General features: G+C 50.3%; 1 long non-coding RNA gene and 1 pseudogene across 6 annotated transcripts in view; one reads left to right on the plus strand and one right to left on the minus strand.

Annotated features, from left to right (window-relative positions):
- The window catches only part of LOC101011575, a 70,073-nt gene extending 65,765 nt beyond the window's left edge, over positions 1–4,308 (minus strand). For 5 of the 6 annotated variants that reach the window (XR_002515345.2, XR_002515344.2, XR_002515346.2 and 2 more), the window contains exon 1: positions 3,889–4,168. This is a non-coding gene — a long non-coding RNA (uncharacterized LOC101011575). The other variant, XR_652741.3, reaches the window with a different exon arrangement.
- A 12,283-nt stretch (positions 4,309–16,591) lies between these two features.
- LOC101010877 lies at positions 16,592–17,515 on the plus strand (annotated as a pseudogene).
- The last annotated feature ends 1,738 nt before the right edge of the window (positions 17,516–19,253 follow it).

Here is a 19,253-nt window from a genome sequence, read left to right on the forward strand (position 1 = left end):
GCCCCAGAAACACGCTGCTCAAACAGGCTAATAATCACCCAGGAGACGAACCAGCAGCCTCAACAGAAATAAAAGCAAATCACTAAGTATCCATACAAGGCTCAGGTGCTACGTAACTGAACTCAGCTGGCACCCAGGGGGGGTGCACGATAGCATTCGCTAGCTTTGTTAAGCACCTACAGGGCACCGAACACGCACTGGTTCATAGCCTCGTGGCCGCTTTTTAAAACCGGGATTGTGATTTCCACTTTACAGATGAGGAAACTGAGGCTCAGAGAAGGGAGATTACTCCCGGACTGAAGTGGACACAGGTGGGAGAAGGATTTGTACACGGACTTGCGTAACTCTCAGCTGCTTCTCTTTCCACCACTCTGCCCTGCCTTGATGAATAAGTAAGTTCAAAGAGTGTAATCCCGCCCTGGGAAGAAGCATGGACCACAGCCAGAGAAAGGACCTTAAAATGAAGACACAGAAGAAAAGAAAAATTGGAAACAACTAGCAGGACCAACAATAGGGAACTGACAAAGTAGACCGTGTTTATCTCCTGCGTGAAACACTGAATTCTCTAATGATTTCGGCAAAGGTCATAATAACATGGAGAAACACATCTGATGTAACTTTTCAAAAGCAGTATACATATAATGCAATTACCTTTCTTCTTTTTTTTTTTTTTTTTTTTTTTTTTGAGGGTCTCCCTCTGTCACCCAGGCTAGAGTGTGGTGGTGGTGTAATCTCTGGTCACTGCAACCTCCGCATCCTGGGTTCAAGCGATCCTCCTGCCTCAGCCTCCAGAGCAGCTGGGCTATAGGCACATGCCACCACGCCCGGTTAATTTTTGTATTTTTAGTAAGATAGGGTTTCGCCATGTTGACCAGGCTGGTCTCGAACTCCTGACCTCAGGTGATCCACCCACTTCAGCTTCCCAAAGTGCCGGGATTACAGGTGTGAGCCACCGCGCCCAGCCAATTTCAAAAATAGAAAATATACCAGAGAGAGGCCGGGTGCGGTGGCTCAAGCCTGTAATCCCAGCACTTTGGGAGGCCGAGATGGGCAGATCACGAGGTCAGGAGATCGAGACCATCCTGGCTAACCCGGTGAAACTCCGTCTCTACTAAAAAATACAAAAAACTAGCCAGGCGAGGTGGCGGGCGCCTGTCAGTCCCAGCTGCTCGGGAGGCTGAGGCAGGAGAATGGCGTAAACCCGGGAGGCGGAGCTTGCAGTGAGCTGAGATCCGGCCACTGCACTCCAGCCTGGGCGACAGAGCAAGACTGACTCTCAAAAAAAAAAAAAAAAAAAAAAAAAAAAAAAAAAAATATATATATATATATATATATATATACACACACACACACACACACACACACACACACACACACACACCCCAGAGAGAAATATATGAAAATGAAGTTTTCAGGCCAGTCATGGTGGCTCATGCCTGCAATCCCAGCATTTTGGGAGGCTGAGGTGGGCAGATCACTTGAGACCAGGAGTTCGAGACCAGCCTGGCCAACATGCCAAAACCTCGGCTCTACAAAAAATCCAAAAATTAGCTAGACATGGTGGCACATGCCTGTGATTCCAGCTACTTGGGAGGCTGAGGCACGAGAATCACTTGAACCCAGGAGGTGGAGGTTATAGTGAGCCAAGATCACACCACTGCACTGCAGCCCGGGCAAAAAGAAAGGCTCTGTTTCAAAAAAAAAAGAAAGAAAAGAAAAGAAAGAAAAAGAAAATTGAGTTTTCTTCTTTTTTTATCGTTTATAAATCTTCTACAATTATCATGCATTTTATTAAACTTATTGAATTTGTTTTTTTAAATCGGCAAAAATTATAAAAATTCTCATTTATTTTTATTCATTTATTTTAGAGACCGGGGTCTCACCATGTTGTCCAGGCTTGGCTTGAACTCCTGGGCTCAAGCCATTCTCTTGCCCCAGCCTCCCAAAGTGCTGGAATTGCAGGTGTGAGCCACCGTGCCCAGCCCAAAATTCTCATTTTTAATGCAAGCATAGAGAATGATTCTCCTAAAGCTGGCGGTAAGGGGTTATGGTTGTTTTGGGGGACTCTGAAGACTTCATCACTCTCTTCTGTTAAGGAGTGGGGTTAAGGCTTAAAATAAGTAAATTTCAGAACAGTTCTCAATGGCAAGGGTCACCAAATAGTAAAACAGGCGGGCATGGGGGACATGGAAGGTGTTTACATAAAATGCTTTCAACATGAAATTAACCAAACTTAGAGTAGGGTCAATTCAATGCCACCCAAAGCTAGGAGCTGGCAAAGTGTCCAGAAATGGTTTGCCCAGGCTGCTGGATGATTCTGCCTAGAAGGGTGAGGGGCGAGGTGGGAGCACTGTTCCCTCAAGCAAGGATCTGCCCACCTGCAGGATGAGGATGAGGAGGTCTGAGTAAACATCAGATACCCAGCCCCACCCCAAAACCTGCTGACTCATCCTCCTTGCCACGTGGCTCAGACATCTGCGTATTGGAAGCAACGCCCCTAAAGTCTGAGAACCACTGTCCTCAGGTTTCCCTGTCTGTCAAGTGGAATTACTCATCCCTGCCCTGCGTCTACCCCCGCCCCCCTCCCTGGGCCATCGCGGCGCTCCCAGATGCTCCCAAAAGGGAATGCGCTTTGCAAAGCACTGAGTCCAGAGCGAGCGTTCTGCTTTGAGCCGTGCTCAGTCCCAGCCTGGTCCCGAGAAAAAAACAAAGTCGTTCCCTCAAGTTCTCTCGCAGTCCTCCCTCTCATACTTCCTCCCCTCCCGCCGCAGCAGGTGGGGGCGTTTTCCCCGCGGCGGCACTGCAGTGGGGTGTGCGCGCCAGCAATCCCAGGCGCCGGGCAGCCTCGGATCCGGAGCCTGGGATGAGGGTGGGAAATCCAGGGTGCGCCCCCGGGGCCTCCCCCTGCACAATCCCAGAAACAATTTCTCTACCCCAGGGCCCTCCGCTGGGCGGAGGGAAGTCTGGCCCCTTTCCTCCCAAATTCCCAGCCTCTCCAGGGAGTGTCCTGGAACCGAGGAAAGGTGGAGAATCGAGCTGGTGGGTTCCGGGATCTCCTTAGACCCTTTAGGAGATGCAACGTGGGCTTTAGAGTCCTGCATATCTGGATTCACAATCACTGGCTGTGTGACCTTGGGCATGTCGATAACCCTCTCTGAATCTCCGTTTCTTCATCTTTAAAATGGGGTTGTTTCTTACCACTTTCGTGGGACTGTTGTGATAACGCTTGCAAAGCACCAAGCAGGTCCCTGCCTAGAGTAACCTCTCCATAAACTGATGTCACTGTTGTTTTCAATGAGGGTGAGTTACCAGCCCTCTCCATCCTTTTGGAGCCAAATTTGACGCCGGACATCTGGGATTTGAGTCCCAGAAGTAAAGGAATGGTAGACTCTGGTGGGGAGGGGGGCTGGGTATGAGGGAAGGGGACCTCAAGAACCCTGCCCCGCCACCTCACCCCCACCTCCAGTTCCGAGACCCTCTGGGCTCTGCCCATGGCTTGGCCAGTTAATTGCTAACCTGGTGGGCCGAGAAGGTTCGCAGGTCCACCTCCCAAATCCTGTCTCGTGTCGTCGGAAGGGAAGGGTCTTTGTTCCCCCTCATAATCATGATTGCAAGACCCCCATTAGCACTGGACTCCCAAAGCATCCTCCCCTTGCCTGACCTCACCCCCGATCCCAGCCAGAGTCTTGACTGTGTTTGACAATTACAGGCTGCAAAGCCTCTTCATCCATCCAATGCGGGACACTTCAGGCGGCGTTTGCATCCCTGAACCCAGCCCTGGGACTCTGGGACCTGCCCTCGACCCCAGCCTCGGGGAATTAGGCTGTTCCGCGTTCGGGGACAAGGACGCTTGGGAAGGAAGGCTGCTAGGATGGGGCGACGTCTTACCTCGGGTCCGCGGTCCTGCGGCGCGAGTGCGGAGGGCTCTTTGTGCCCCGGCTCACAGCGCAGAACTGGGGGAGCCCCTGCAAGCGCCTCCCATCTCAAACTCCTCCCCGCACTCGTCCGCAGCCTCCCTCCCTCTGGTCCCCTGAGCGCAGCCGGCGTCGTCTTTGTAGCTGCTGCAGCGCCCATGAAATTTTAATGCGGGAGCGGCTGGCGGGCGGAGGCGCCCCACCCCCGGCCCTCGCCTCCACCCTCCCGCCTCCTTGCGCCCCTACAACCCCACACCCAACCCCTCCTTACCCAGCCCAGAGTCCTGGCCAGGAAAGCGGGGTGCAGCCGGTCTTGGAGGGAGCACACCGCCGCCCCCGCCGCACAAAGGGGCTAGCAGGCCGGCGCTCTCAGCCTCCCGCATCCCCACCCGCGGCGCTGTCATGGCAACGCTTGCCGGGCACTTTTGGCCGCACAGAGCTCAGGGCTGGAGAGGCGCGGGGGCGGCGCGCGACCGCGGACCAGGGGCGCAGAAGCCTGAACCCCAGAGTAAGAGGACAGAAGACGCTTGTCCTGGAATAGTGCCAAGGGCTTAACTAGCAAGACCTCGGGTGTATGCCTCTTTATGCACATGGTTATGGTGAATGAAGTCCAGATTTGAACCCATAACTGTAAATTCATGCGTGTACAGCATTTGGCCTAACAACATGTATAGGTTTAGTCTTTAATTTTTTTTATTATTTATTCTTATTATTTTAGAGATGGGACTTCACTCTGTCACCCTGGCTGAAGTGCAGGGGCACAATCATAGCTCACCGCATCCTCCAACTCCTGGGTTCAGGAAATCCTCCTGCCTCCCCCTCAGCCTTCGGAGTAGCTGGGACTACAGGCGCGAGCCCCCGCGCCCGGCTTAGTCTTTTATTTAACTGCCCTCTTCTTAGTACCTACTATTTTCTAGAGTAGGGATGCTAGAAAGTGGTCCTGAAGTAGTGGGTCTAGAGCCGAAGCATCTACGTTGCTTGAGAACGTGTTAGAAATCCAATTCAGGGCCAGGCTCGGTGGCTTACCCCTGTAATCCCAGCACTTTGGGAGGCAGAGGCGGGCAGATCACCTGAGGTCAGGAGTTCAAGACCAGCCTGACCAACATGGTGAAACCCTGTCTCTACTAAAAAATTAGCCGGGCGCGGTGGTGAGTGCCTATAATCCCAGCTACTCCTGACGCTGAGGCACAAGAACCACTTGAACCCGGGAGGCGGAGGTTGCAGTGAGCCAAGGTCATGCCACTGCACTCTAGTATGGGTGACAACAGCCAGACTCCCTCTGAAGAAAAGAAAAGAAAAGAGGCCAGGCGCGGTGGCTGGCTCATGCCTGTAATCCCAGCACTTCGGGAGGCCAAGGCAGACAGATCACCTGAGGTTAGGAGTTCGAGAGCAGCCTGACCAACATGGAGACTCCCCGTCTCTATTAAAACTACAAAATTAGCCAGGCATGGTGGCACACGCCTGTAATCCCAGGTACTCAGGAGGCTGAGGCAAGAGAATGGCTTGAACCGGGGAGGCGGAGGTTGCAGTGAGCCGAGATCATGCCATTGCACTCCAGCCTGGGCAACAAGAGTGAAACTCCATCTCAAAAAAAAAAAAAAAGAAAAAGAAAAAAATGCGATTCAGGCTGAGTGCGGTGGCTTGCTCCTACCTGTAACTCCAGCACTTTGGGAAACCTAGGGGACAGGCTGGCTTGAGCCCAGGAGTTCGAGACCAGCCTGGGCAACAAAGTGAGACCTTATCTCCACACACACACAAAAAATACAGAAAGATTAGCCAGGCCTGGTGGTGTGTGCCTGTAGTCCCAGCTGCAGTGAGCCCTGGGGGAAGAAAGGAAGGCCCAGATATGTATGTTTCAGCAAGTGCACCAAGGAATTCTGATGCACACTCAAGCTGGAGAACCACTGTGCTAGAACATTCCAGTGACCTTCAGAACCAGACTGTTCTGGGTTTACATTTCAGTTCTGCCCATGCCCCTGACAACATGTGACCTTAGGCAAGCTCCATACCCTTCCTCAGTTACTTGTCCATAAAGTAGAGATAATAATGGAATCCACATCATCAGGCTAAATGAAGGAAGTGTGCTTAGCACAGTTCCTGGCACCTAGTAACAGCTCAAGACATAGTTATATCATTAGACTACAACATCTCTTTTGTCACATTTCTGTGAATATTGTTTATCATCTTCATTGCTCACATAAAGAGGCTTAGAGAGGCAGTGACAGCTGCCTACAGACACTGTAAGGAACCTGGGTAGATTTAAGCCTGTCCTTTTAGACTCCAACTTCCCCAGCTTTCTCTAGACTACACATCTGTTACTGGGACCAGCCCTGGTCTTCAGAAAATACAAACCCCATTCAACAAACTTATAAAACAGGCCCAGCCCAGGACCACTGCAGGAAGCTCAAGAGTCCCAAGGAGGCTTTAGACACAGCCTCCTACCCTGGCAGAGTTAGCAGTCCTGCCAGGATGGTAAGACCCATGTGAAAGAGTTAGAGAAAAGGCAAGACAGTGTGTGGTCACAGCATTGCCCAGAGTACGCAGCCCACTATCAGGGTGGGACCAACGTAATCACAAAAGTCCTTTTTTAAAAATGTTTTGGCCGGGCGCAGTGCCTCATGCCTGTAATCCCAGCACTTTGGGAAGCCAAGGCGGGCGGATCACGAGGTCAGGAGATTGAGACCATTCTGGCTAACACGGTGAAACCCCGTCTCTACTAAAAAATACAAAAAAATTAGCCGGGCGTGGTGGTGGGTGCCTGTAGTCCCAGCTACTTGGGAGGCTGAGGCAGGAGAATGGTGTGAACCCGGGAGGCGGAGCTGGCAGTGAGCCAAGATCGCGCCACTGCCCTCCAGCCTGGGCAACAGAGTGAGACTCTGTCTCAAAAAAATAAAATAAAAAATATAAAAAATAAATAAAAATAATAAATATATAAATAAATATAAATAAAAGTGTTTTGAGACAAGGTCTTGCTCTGTTGCCCAGGCTGGAGTGCAATGACAAGGATCATAGCTCACTGCAGCCTTGAACTCTTGGGCTCAAGTGATCCTCCTGCCTGAGTTGCCATCACCCAGGTCTACGACTTCCCCCTAATTCAACAGTCTAGTCTAGTCTCCCTAGACACAAACAAAAAGGGAAATACAATTTGGCATGACACATTCTAACTGAGTACAGGGGATACATAGAGGTCACCACTTCCTTTCTTAAGCATTCCCAAGCCACCTGTTTTATAATCCATTCCCGAATTCTCCTGAGTGTCAGTCTATCATTTCCAATATCTACTTGGAAAAAAATCAAACCACCTGTTCATCCCAAACTTTCACACTTCATCCTATTTCCTGGGGCTTCTGAAGGATGAGCAATAGTGAATTTATGATTCTATTTCCAAGCATCTTTGGTTCTAGAGATATTGTAATCAAACCTAGGTTTGGCTGCTCGCTGCTTGAAAGCCAGACGCCAGAGATAAGGGTTGATGGGAAGAAAATTAGGTTTACTTAAAGAGCTAGCAAAACCAAGAAGATAATGGACTATTTATTGTTCTAAAGTACCATACTATCATATTAAATCAGTACAGATTTTATGCTGTTTTTACGTTAAAGTCAAGTAGAAGAGGCTGAGCGTGGTGGCTTATGCCTGTAATCCCAGCACTTTGGGAGGCCGAGATGGGCGGATCACGTGAGGTCAAGAGTTTGAGACCAGCCTGGCCAACATGGTGAAACCCTGTCTCCACTAAAAATATAACAATTAGCTGGGCATGGTGGGGTGTGCCTGTAATCTCAGCTACTCAGGAGGCTGAGGCAGGAGGATCACTTGAACCTGGGAGGCGGAGGTTGCAGTGACCTGAGATCACACCACTACACTCCAGCCTGGGCAACAGAGCAAAGGGGAAGAGAAGGGGGGTTGAATTGGGATCAACAGATGACCAATTACCACTGGCACCTGGGCACCAGCGAGGGTCCAAGAAGGTTGAGAACTTCTTTGTCCTTGGTCAGGTCACAATGCTTTTATAAATCTTTAACAAAACATTGATTATTTACATACTTCTCCTTTAATCCCAGAGTTAGTTTTTAAAAACTACATGATTGCTTTTTTCTGCATATTATCTCAGTGCTCTAAAATTATCTTAGCCTACGTGCAGGAATGGGAAAAGGCCTCTTAAACAAAAATTGAGTTAGTTATGTTAGTACTTTTGCTGTTTCGCTGTTGCAAAGTCTTTTAAAGGCAAGCAGTGGGGAGGTGGCGGAGGGGAGCAAAAGGGGTGACAGTTAGAGGATACTGTGGCTCACTGCAAATAGACCGTCTAACTCAGGCAGACTCAGGACAAGCCATGAACCGAGTACTGCAAGGAGGGAGTGGACCCTCATGTTCAGCAGATGCCATTACCAGTGTGGGCCTCCTCTGCTCCCAGTTCTCTAACATGGTACATTTCTGTATCGGGGCAGACCAGACTAGCTCTCCTGGGGGATTCAGCTGGTCCTTTGCCCTCCTTTTGCCCATCTGTTGAGTGCCTTTGTGGTGAGCAAAGTCTTCCCTTGCATCCTCCATGTCCCTAGGGAGGGTTGGACATCCTTTGGGGTTCATGCCTGGTTTGAGAAGTAGAGCTGGCATCCTTCTCTCCTCCCCATCAATGTAACCGTGACCCTCACCTCATCCTACGGGTAGACTTAGGACATACCCTGGGAAGAGCATGCCTCGAGATGGTAAACATCATCCTCACCACAACTGGCCAAGAGTTCTCACCTTCCAGGAAACATGTATAGGGCCAATTTGGACCCTAGGAGCCCATGAGCAGATAAGAGTACCCCAAAGAGACACGTCAGTATTCCTGCTCTGCATGATACCGCTCTGAAACCCCAGATTTCCAGGAGAATTCTGACACTGGCAACATATAAAGGAGAGGGGAGCCTGAGCCTCTCTTCTCTTTAGTCCTAGAACAGCCCTTGGAGAAACAAGAGTGGCTCCAGAGGCCAGGGTTCCCATTGCAATTCTGTTATCAGCCCACTGGGTTCCTCTTTAAAAAGAGAGAGAGCGGGCCAGGCGCAGTGAGTGGTTCATGCTTGTAATCCCAGCACTTTGAAAGGCAGATCACGAGGTCAGGAGTTTGAGATCAGCCTGACCAACATGGTGAAACCCCTGTCTCTACTAAAAATACAAAAATTAGCCAGGCGTGGTGGTGGGCGCCTGTAATCCCAGCTACTCAGGAGGCTGAGGCAGGAGAATTTCTTGAACCCGGGAGTAGGAGGTTGCAGTGAGCCAAGATCATGCCACCGTACTCCAGCCTGGGCGATGGAGCGAGACTCCGTCTCAAAAAAAATAAAAATAAAAAATAAATAAATAAATAAATAAATAAAAAGAGAGAGAGGTAAGAAATTCACATACTCTAAGGTCGGACACAGTGTCTCACGCCTGTAATTCCAGCGCTTTGGCAGGTTGAAGTGGGAAGATCACTTGAGTCCAGGAACTCAAGACCAGCCTGGGCAGCATAATGAGACCAACCCCCCGCTCCACCACATCTCTACAGAAACCGTTTAAATATTAGCCAGGCATGGTAGTGTGTGCCTGTGGTCCCAGCTACCATGGAAGGCTGAGCAGAGAGGATCACTTGAGCCTAGGCGTCAGAGGCTGCAGTGAGCTCTGATTGCACCAAGGCACTCCAGCGTGGGCAACAGAGCAAAACTGCGTCTCAAAAAGAGAAAGAAATAAACAGAAAAGAAAGGGAAGTCGCATCCTCTAAAACTAACCATTTAAAGTGTATGATTCAGTGGCAATGAGTACATTCACAATGTTATGCTGCCACCAGGTCTAGTTAGTTCCAAGATGTTGTCGTCACCCCCAAAATAATACTCCACACCCTTAAGCGGTTACTTCCCAGTTTCCCCTCCAGCCCATTGTCATAGGTGACCTTTTGTGCTGGCTTCTTTCACTCGGCATAATGTTTCTGAGATTCATCCACAATTGTAGCATGGCTCAGCACTTTATTCCTTTTATGACTGAATAATATTCCATTGTATGAACAGAACACAATTTATTCATCCATTCTTTCGTTGATGGACACGTGGGTTGTGTCCACCCTTTGGCTAACGTGAATAGTGCTGCTATGAACATGCATATGCAAGTATCTGTTTGAATCCTTCTTTTCGGTTCTTTTGGGTACATACCTCTCTATTCCACGTTTCCTTTTCTATTCCCCCACCTTGCCTTAGTGAGAGGGATTATGGAGTCAGTAGCTAGGGGGGGCTTCCTTATATACACCCTACCATGTTCCCAGCTCCACTTCTCTGCCGGGCCACACTTGTAGCCCTTGGAGGAAGGATTCTGGGAAAGGCCAAATTTTGTCTTCCCTCCAGCCATGTTACTGATGGAGACGGGTCTATCAGGGGATCAGGGGATCTCTTTTCTGACAGCTGTCCCCTGAGCAAACAGCTCCTGGTTTTACCCAGATAGAACGTCTCATTTGACTCATCAAAGCGGCCATCTTGACCTGGGGTGAGCGTGGGGCTCCCTGAGTTCAGCAGTGAGTGTTTGTAGAGCAGAGGAGAGGAGAGCTGCATTTGGTATGGCCCAGAAAGAATGTGCCTTTCAACAATTCCCTGAAACTACAAAATTATTTCCCTGCCACTCCCCAGCCCCATAATCACCGTCAGATGCAATGAACTTGACCCCTTGCCCGCTTACTTACCAGAAGCCTTTCCAAGTGCTTTATCCACACTCTCTCTTAGCACCCTCTAAGAAAGTATCGGTGTCATCTCCATCTGGTAAGGAAAGTGAGGCTTAGACAGGGAAAGTGACTTATCCAAGGTCACCCAGCTAGAATGTAGTAAACCTGAGATTGAAATCCAGTGCTGTCTGATTCCAGAAGCTGCCCTCAGCCTCTCTGAAAACTCGTCTGCATCATCCTGAATCCTTTATTCCCCTAAGAAGGGATGCGCCACCCCTCAGCCAGCTGAACAATGACCCCACTGCCATGCTCGGGTCACTCCAGGGTCTGTCCATCTGGGCATGGGCTCAGGATCAATGCCATGGTCAACTAGAGCTCAGTGGTCTCCAAAATCTTATCTCTGTCCTGCCCCCAGTGGCATCTAAATGTGTGAAGGCCAGCAGTCTCTCTAGATAAAGGATAAATGGTGAGTATAAGCCTGGATCACCCCAGATACAGATCCTGAGACATGGCTTCAAATGCAAGTTGTTTATTTAGGACGTATTGGTACAAGGAAGCCTTGGTAAGGGAGCAGGTTAGGGAGACAGGGAAGAGGAGAAAGCTGGAATAGGTACACTAAAGAGTATACTTGTCACCAAGGACAGTCATAACAAAGTACCAAGACTGGGAGGTCTTAACAAACACCTTAAGGAGGCTGGAAGTCCAAGACCAAAGTAGCAGCAGGGTCAACTTCTCCTGCAGCCTCTCTCCTCAATTCACAGATGGCAGCTTCTCAGTGTGTCATCATGTGGCCTTTTCTCTGTGCACACACAACCCTGGTGTCTCTCCCTCTTCTCACAAGGACATCAGTCCTGTCAGATTAGGGTCTCACCCTTTCTACCTCATTCTACCTTAACTACCTCTTTAGAGGCCCTATCTTCCAGTGTAGTCACATTGGGGGTTAAGGCTTCAACATAAGAATTTGAGTGGGGAGAGCACAGCTTACTCTATAACTATGAGCAAGTTGTCAGCGACTAGAACTCGGTCCTGCTGAGGTCTTCTGGGAGACTGCCGGACACACCTGACATGTCCTACCCCAGGTCGAGGAAGTCGTGGAACTCTGCATTCACTTTTTTTTTTCTTTTTTTTCTTTCTTTTTTTTTTTTTTTTTTTTTGAGATGGAGTCTCCCTCCGCCGCAAGGCTGGAGTGCAGTGGCATGATCTTGGCTCACTGCAACCTCTGCCTCCCAGGTTCGAACGACTCTGCTGCCTCAGCCTCCCAAGTAGCTGGGACTACAGGCACATGCCACCATGCCCAGCTAATTTTTGTATTTTCAGTAGAGACGGGGTTTCACCATGTTGGCCAGATGGTCTCAATCTCTTGACCTCGTGATCCACCCACCTCGGCCTCCTAAAGTGCTGGGATTACAGGCGTGAGCCACCGTGCCCCGCCCTCCACCCGCTTTTATCTCTTATGGTTGAAGGATGATCCCTGGACATCAACTTCTTGCCACCTCCAGGCTGCCCCTTGCACAGACCAAGCTTGTGTCCTCATCCAATTGACACCACAGCACCCATGAGTTGGGCACTGTTGTCTGTGTTGGGCGCACAAGGAAACAGGCTTTGAGGGGTGATGGGCAGCCTGGTCTCCTTCTGTCAGCTGGAATAGTGGGGAGCAGCCCACCAGGGACTGCCAGGCTCTCTGCCACCCGACTCTCTGTCTTATTTCCTTTCTCTGCCTTCCTCCCAGCCATAGCGGTCAGCCAAGACATGGACTCAGGAGTCAGACAGAACTAAGTTTGAATTCCACCGTTGCCCCTTACCCACCACGTGACTTTGGGCAGGGAACTTCAACCCTCTGGGCTTCAGTTTCCTCTTCTGTAAAATGGAGATTACATAACCTCACTTGCAGGGCTTTTGAAAGAATTAAATGGTCTGAGTGCAGAAAACACATGGCCCGTCACAGGGCCCAGTAAATGCTCTCTCTCTCTCTCTTGCGCACGCACGCGCTCACTCGCTATCATAGTATTGGGAAATATGATGTTGATCTATTATTTTTCTGAATTTTTTCCTCCTTCCTGTGAATATTCTGTGGTTCCTGCTCTCAGTTTTTGGGCCTTATGCAAGTGATTTGACTTCAGCCTGGTAGTTTCTCTCTCTCTCTCTCTCTCTCTCTCACTCTCTCCCTCTTCCCCCCACTCTCTCTTTCTCTCTCAAGGCCATTAGAGACCCCTCACGAGACCTAGAGTTCTTATACCTGGGTAGTTATTATAAAGGATCTTAGAAGCTAAGCAGACACCAGCACTATCTGCAGTGCACACACGTATCAAGTCCAGTCCATAGACACAGTTGCTGTTCTTTCTGTGCGAGCAGATGCTGTTGCTTTAACTATAATACAGGGTTGTGGAGACACTATACTACATTAGTGGCACTTAAAAAAAGAATCATCTGGTCTTTTCTCCATTGGCAGGACCTGAAAATGTATCCTCTACTTTATGGAGTCTATGATCCATTTTCCATTAAGACAAAAAGAAAAAAAAAAAGTCAAACTATCAAAGTCCAGGGACCACCGGTTTCCCCCAGCACATTTATTTTATGGTGCACACAGCAAGGCTCAGGAAGGCCAGGAGACCTTGCCTGAGGTCGCAGGGAACCTCCCCCTGCCCCCAGGCTCCCTGCTCCATGCACCTCGCCCCTGCCTCTCTTTTGTCTCCAGCGAGTGTGCTTGCCTACGTGCGTGCGTGCAGGGCCGTGTCCCCAGCCCTGCTGCTTCTTTGTCTGGGCTTTTGTGTCCAGACAACAGAGAAGCGGGGCAGAGTGTGTTGCTCTCATCCATCTGCAAACAGACCCCCTCCAGACGCCCTGCACCTGCTCCCCGGCCCTCCCAGTCGCCCCAGCAGGTGCTGCAGCATGGCCATCCTCTCCCTGCTGCAGTGGCTTCTGCTGCTGCTTCTGCTGAGGCTGAAAGGTGCAGACCGCAGCCGCCAGCACAGCGGCTGCCTTCCCTCCTCCCCACCCCCCTGCCGCCACCTCTCAGTCACAGGAGATGAGTCTCATCTTTTTTCCTGTATGGGCAGATGCTGACAGAGCCAGAGATGGGGCTAGAAGGAATTGGGATGGGGAAGACAAGCTCTGCAGGAGACTTTACAAAGGCACCCTTCCTCCAGTTTTGTTGTCACCCTTCCTTCTCCCACACCCCCGCACCCAATGCACTCCCAGCCCCGTCGATGCTCTGGAACGTTTCGCCAAGTCATTCCCCCTCCCACCAAGTCGCCACTGTTGTCCTGGCCTCCAACATCCCCTACTGGGCTTCCTTCCAATCTGTTCTCCTTGCTGCAGCAGCCTGAAGATTCTGGAAATGCAAAGCTGACCTCATCACTCCCCTACTCGTAGCCCCTCTGGTCTCAGGATGGACAGCAGCCTTTACCTTCCCTGGCAACCTTACCCTGCCCTGGCTGGCCCCCAGCCCATGGCTCCACCCTCATCCTTCAGCACGCTCCCACCCTAGGCACACACCTCCAGGAGCAGCCCAGCCTCATGGTCTCCAGGGAACCTTCCCTGACTTTTAGGTCTTTGGATTGACTGGGGCCCCTCTCCTTCTGGGCTGATTTCAGTTTAGAATTACATATCCATTTGCTTTTCTGTTGTACACAATCTCTCTCTCTCTCTCTCTCTCTCTCTCTCTCTCTCTCTTCTCTGTCTCTCTCTCTCCACCCACCCTCCGCCCCACAACTAACCCATGAGGTTCGTCATGGGAGAAGCCCACTCTATTGTCGCACCCCGGCGTCTCCAAGGCACGGTGAAGGGTCTGACACACAGGAGGCCCTCCACGTATGTTTGCCAGAATGACTAAATCTTGAAGCTTCAAATGCTGTGGTTCTGCAGGGCTTCTCAGAAACCATTTTATAGACGGAACAGAGACCCAGAGAAGAAAAGTGGCTTGCCTGAGGTCCCTGTGTTCCAATACAGCCACGCTGACGCTATCATCCCAGGGTCTCCAGGGACCCCAGTGTCTTACGCCTTCCAAAGGTCAATCTCTCCTTAAAAAGCCAATCAAACACCTCAAGTGCCCACCCTGAAGTGGCTGCAGGAATGCAATCCCCTTTCAGGGACTTGCCTGGGTTGATTCATCTCTTGCTCCAAACATCTGTTCCTGTCACCTTGATCCCATCTACCTGTCTCCATTCCTGTGGCCTGTGGTCCTCTCTGCAGACACAGAGGCCGGCTCCCACACCACCCTCATTATTCCTCATAGTACTAACAACACAAAGCTCTTAGGGAAAGCGCTAAGACAGTGTGGGGCAAATAATAACACTTATTGAGCATTTACTGTGTTTCAGGTTCTGGGATAAATGCTATAAATGCAGTAGCTACTAACAGTCCAGTGGTTCCGGGGATACACAATTTCTCCCCATTTTATAGACAAGGAAACTGAAGATAAACAGACACAACTATAAGGTATCTGAGCCAAAATTCGGTCCCGACGATCTGCATCCAGATCCTGGCCGCATGGAGCCCTCTCCCCAACCCTGTCCCATGACACCTTCCAAGGCTCCCACCATCTTCCATCTGGTCAGCAGACCCTGTACAGTCCTCCCTGCCTCTCATGGTTCCTGTCTACTCCAGCCTGCCCACCCCCACACAGCCACGCCACAGCCGTCCTGCAGAACAGTACATTCCTTATTTATGAGATGCATCTGGGCTCTCTGCAAATCAGCTGTGAATGCCACAATGCCTGCAGGAGGGAGGCAGAGATTTCTGGAGCCAACATCTTCCAGGAGGCAGGTAGGGACTGGGTTCAGGGTACCAGGCTCTAGTAGGGACACCCACTGGGCCTGAAGAGCACAGATGGGGCTGGGGAAAAAGTGATCTGTGCTTTTGATCTCTTTTGCATCTGAGTCTGCATCACATAAGTGGCAGGGAGCCTGGAGGATGGGGAGGTGGGAAATAGGGTGGACACTAATATTAATCAAGTATCTCCTGAAACACACACAAAACCCTCCAAGGCGGGGATTCTTGTGCCCGCTTTACAGAGGAGAAAACGGAGACTTGCAGAAGGTAGGCAAGCTCTTTCTGAATGTATAACCTTGCTTTGTCCTTCCTGTCCCTTAAAAAGAGGAGAGTTAAGGTGGCTGGAAAGATGTCCTGAACATCATCAGAAAACTCAACATAAAATAAGGTAGGAAAATGAGGCCCAGGGGAAGGAATGTGGACTCAGAGATTAAACTCCTCTTTTAAATTCCTGCCATACGATTCTATCCAGTTGCTAATAGTGAACCGTAGGTTGGTTCCAGGCATCCTGGAAGACAATGCAAAGAGGGAATACAATTAGTTTCACAAGTGGGCAGTGTCTGCAGAGAAGAAACAAACCAGATGCACAGTGACAGAGCTATGGCTGGTACTGAAAATAGAGAAGGACGTGTAGCCCCACCCCAATCTCAATCCCAGATACCTAAACTTCTAGGAACTCGCTTTTGGTTCCCTTTCCACCATCCCTCTACCCCAGCACCTGGGAGAGGGCCGGGGGCGGGGCAGGCGCACAATCTGACCCCACCATGGAGGGTGTGTTTTTATATCTTACCACCAGGTGTCAGTGCGGGGCAGGTCTCAGCAGGCGGTTTCTAGGATGGACTGAGGTTTCTTAGGAACCTCAGTGAGTGAGGGCTAGAGCCTTAGGTTGAACCTCAACAAAGAAATTGATCTCCCGGGCCGGGCGCGGTGGCTCAAGCCTGTAATCCCAGCACTTTGGGAGGCCGAGACGGGCGGATCACGAGGTCAGGAGATCGAGACCAGCCTGGCTAACACGGTGAAACCCCGTCTCTACCAAAAAAATACAAAAAACTAGCCGGGCAAGGTGGCGGGCGCCTGTAGTCCCAGCTACTCGGGAGGCTGAGGCAGGAGAATGGCGTAGACTCAGGAGGCGGAGCTTGCAGTGAGCTGAGATCCGGCCACTGCACTCTGGCCTGGGCGACAGAGCGAGACTCCGACTCAAAAAAAAAAAAAAAAGAAAAAAAGAAATTGATCTCCCGGTTGGAGGAAGATGGCTGCCGCCCGGGGATTCTCCCTAACAGCCGCGACACAAAGAGCGCTCACTCCCTGGCCGAGGGGCAGGCTCCTCGCGGCCTCCCTGGGACTCCGGGCGCGTCCTCCAGCCCCGAGGCTGGGGAAGGGCAGATCAGCCTCAGGACAGCTGCGTCCAGAGGCTTCTGGAAATCACCAAAGGGTCAGAATTCCTCAGGCTGCAGGTGGAGGGAGGTGGATGCGCCAGATTCCAATGCAGATGTTCACTGGATACAGTTATCAACCCCGATGACAGGGTATTTGAACAGGGTGGGGCAAGAGTGGTGGTTGACTCTGATAGCTTAGCCTTCGTGAAAGGGGCCCAGGTGGACTTCAGTCAAGAACTGATCCGAAGCTCATTTCAAGTGTTGAACAATTCTCAAGCACAGCAAGGCTGCTCCTGTGGGTCACATCCTTCTCTATCTAACTTTGATGCGATGACAGGTGACTCTGACTCTGAGATTGTCACCAGTTGTACCAATTTGAGGAACCTGGAGTTAGTAGAATTCTAGAAGTTTCCTTCTAATCATGTCCCTCTCAATTTTATTTCCCCACCATCCAGGAGTGTTGTGTTATGCCATTATTATTTTCAGAACGTGAAGATTTTACTCTTGGCTTAATTTTTCCCTCCAACTCCCCTCAGTGCTAAGGCTGAGCCTCCAGATGCTCTTACCTCAGATTTAATCACTGGTTGAAACTCCATATACTCTGTAGAGCCTCTGTGACTCTAAAATTTGGAATTAACTTCTCTGGCCTTAAGAGCTGCTTGTACACATGTGGATAGTTGTGTATAAAAGCTTCATTTAAAAAAAGAAAGAAAAGAAATTGATCTCCTGCTCTGCCAGAATGAAGAGCCCTGGACAGAGAATCAGGAGCCCATAATTCAAATCCCAGCTCCACTTCCAAGGCTCTGTGCAAACCAGAGCACATCAACTTGCCTTTTTCAGTGTTGGTCTTTTCATCTGAGGAAGGGGGAAATTTATGGAGGGAGTGGGACACGGAGACACAGCGATGGAGGACGATCATGGCCAATGAAGCCTGGGACAGGTAGAAGTGGAGACAGAAAGAATTTCCAAACTAGAGGGGAGAAAAAAAAAAAAGTAGGGGTAAAGGGCCCACTTCCAAGAAATAAAATCCCACCAAGGTTCCTGTTTAGGGACAGGGAGAGAAAGTGGTAAGTTCTGTTTTGTGTCTTCTGGTTGGTTTGAGGGAGTAAACTAGTCAGGACTTTTTCAAGTGGAAATGACAGAAACTCATCTTAAAATGTCTTAGTAGGGGCCGGGCGCGGTGGCTCACACCTGTAATCCTAGCACTTTGGGAGGCCGAGGCAGGCAGATCACGAGGTCAGGAGATCAAGACCAGCCTGGCTAACACAGTGAAACCCCATCTCTACTAAAAAATACAAAAAAATTAGCTGGGCGTGGTGGCGGGCGCCTGTAGTCCTAGCTACTCAGGGGGCTGAGGCAGGAGAATGGCATGAACCCGGGAGGCGGAGTTTACAGTGAGCCGAGATCATGCCACCGCACTCCAGCCTAGGCGACAGAGCGAGACTCAATCTCAAAAAAAAAAAAAAAAAAAGTCTTAGTAGGAGCAGAAAAAAAAAAAAAAAAAAAAAAAACAGGAGAGGGTATTCTTTGGCTCCTGTGATAAAAGCAAATGGGAGCAGGGTATGGTGGCTCACGCCTATAATCCCAACACTTTGGGAGGGTGAGGCGGGCAGATCACCTGAGGTCACGAGTTCGAGACCAGCCTGGGCAACATGGTGAAACCCCATCTCTACTAAAAGTACAAAAATTAGCCAGACGTGATGGTGCACGCTTGCAATCCCGGCTACTCGGGAGGCTGAAGCAGGAGAATCGCTTGAACCCAGCAGGCAGACGTTGCAGTGAGCCGAGATGACACCATTGCACTCCAGCCTGGGTGATAGAGTGAGACTCTGTGGGGGAAAAAAAAAAAATAGCGACTAGGGTGTCTGCATAACAAGATGCTTGAGCTCATTCTCACCATCTCCAGCCTCGGCTTTCTCCTGCACCAGTTTTGTTTCCAGGGTGGCTTTGATGGCAAGGTCCAAGATTACATACATCCTATGAGCTTCTTAAGCTCTGCTCAAAGACAGCTGTTCTTTCTGAATTGATCCAACCAGAGTTTTAGAGTTGATTCTCACTGGCTCAAATTGGATCACGTGCTCGTCCATCCCAAACCCAATCACAATGACTATTATTGGTCAAACCTGGGTTATGTCCTCCCTTTTGGAATCAAGATGGGTCAACTCCATTCAGTGCCTTGAGTCAGAGAAGAGGAAGGGTGATTGTTTAATCTAAAACTGAGGGTCCCCCCAGAAGCTGCCAAAGGTCCAGGAAGGATAAAATAGCAGAAAGCCACCTCCCTGCAGTGGGCAGGAACCTGTCATGACCCACAGGCCTGCCTCCCTGATGTTTTGTGTCAAGAGATGATTCCAGGAACTCACAGCAGAAAAAGGAAGGGCCTCCCCACCCCTCCCCTATTTCCCCTCTATTAATCTTCTAATTACAGCAACCGGTAAACAGAGGCCCCAGGAAGTAGGAGCGGTGGGTGGGGATTCACCACCCGCAGGCCAGGTGGGGGCCTCACTTGCTCAGTTTCCTCCCGGGTGAGGTGAGAGG

Source organism: Papio anubis, chromosome 16 (assembly GCF_008728515.1).
Source record: "Papio anubis isolate 15944 chromosome 16, Panubis1.0, whole genome shotgun sequence".
Lineage (NCBI taxonomy): Eukaryota > Metazoa > Chordata > Mammalia > Primates > Cercopithecidae > Papio > Papio anubis.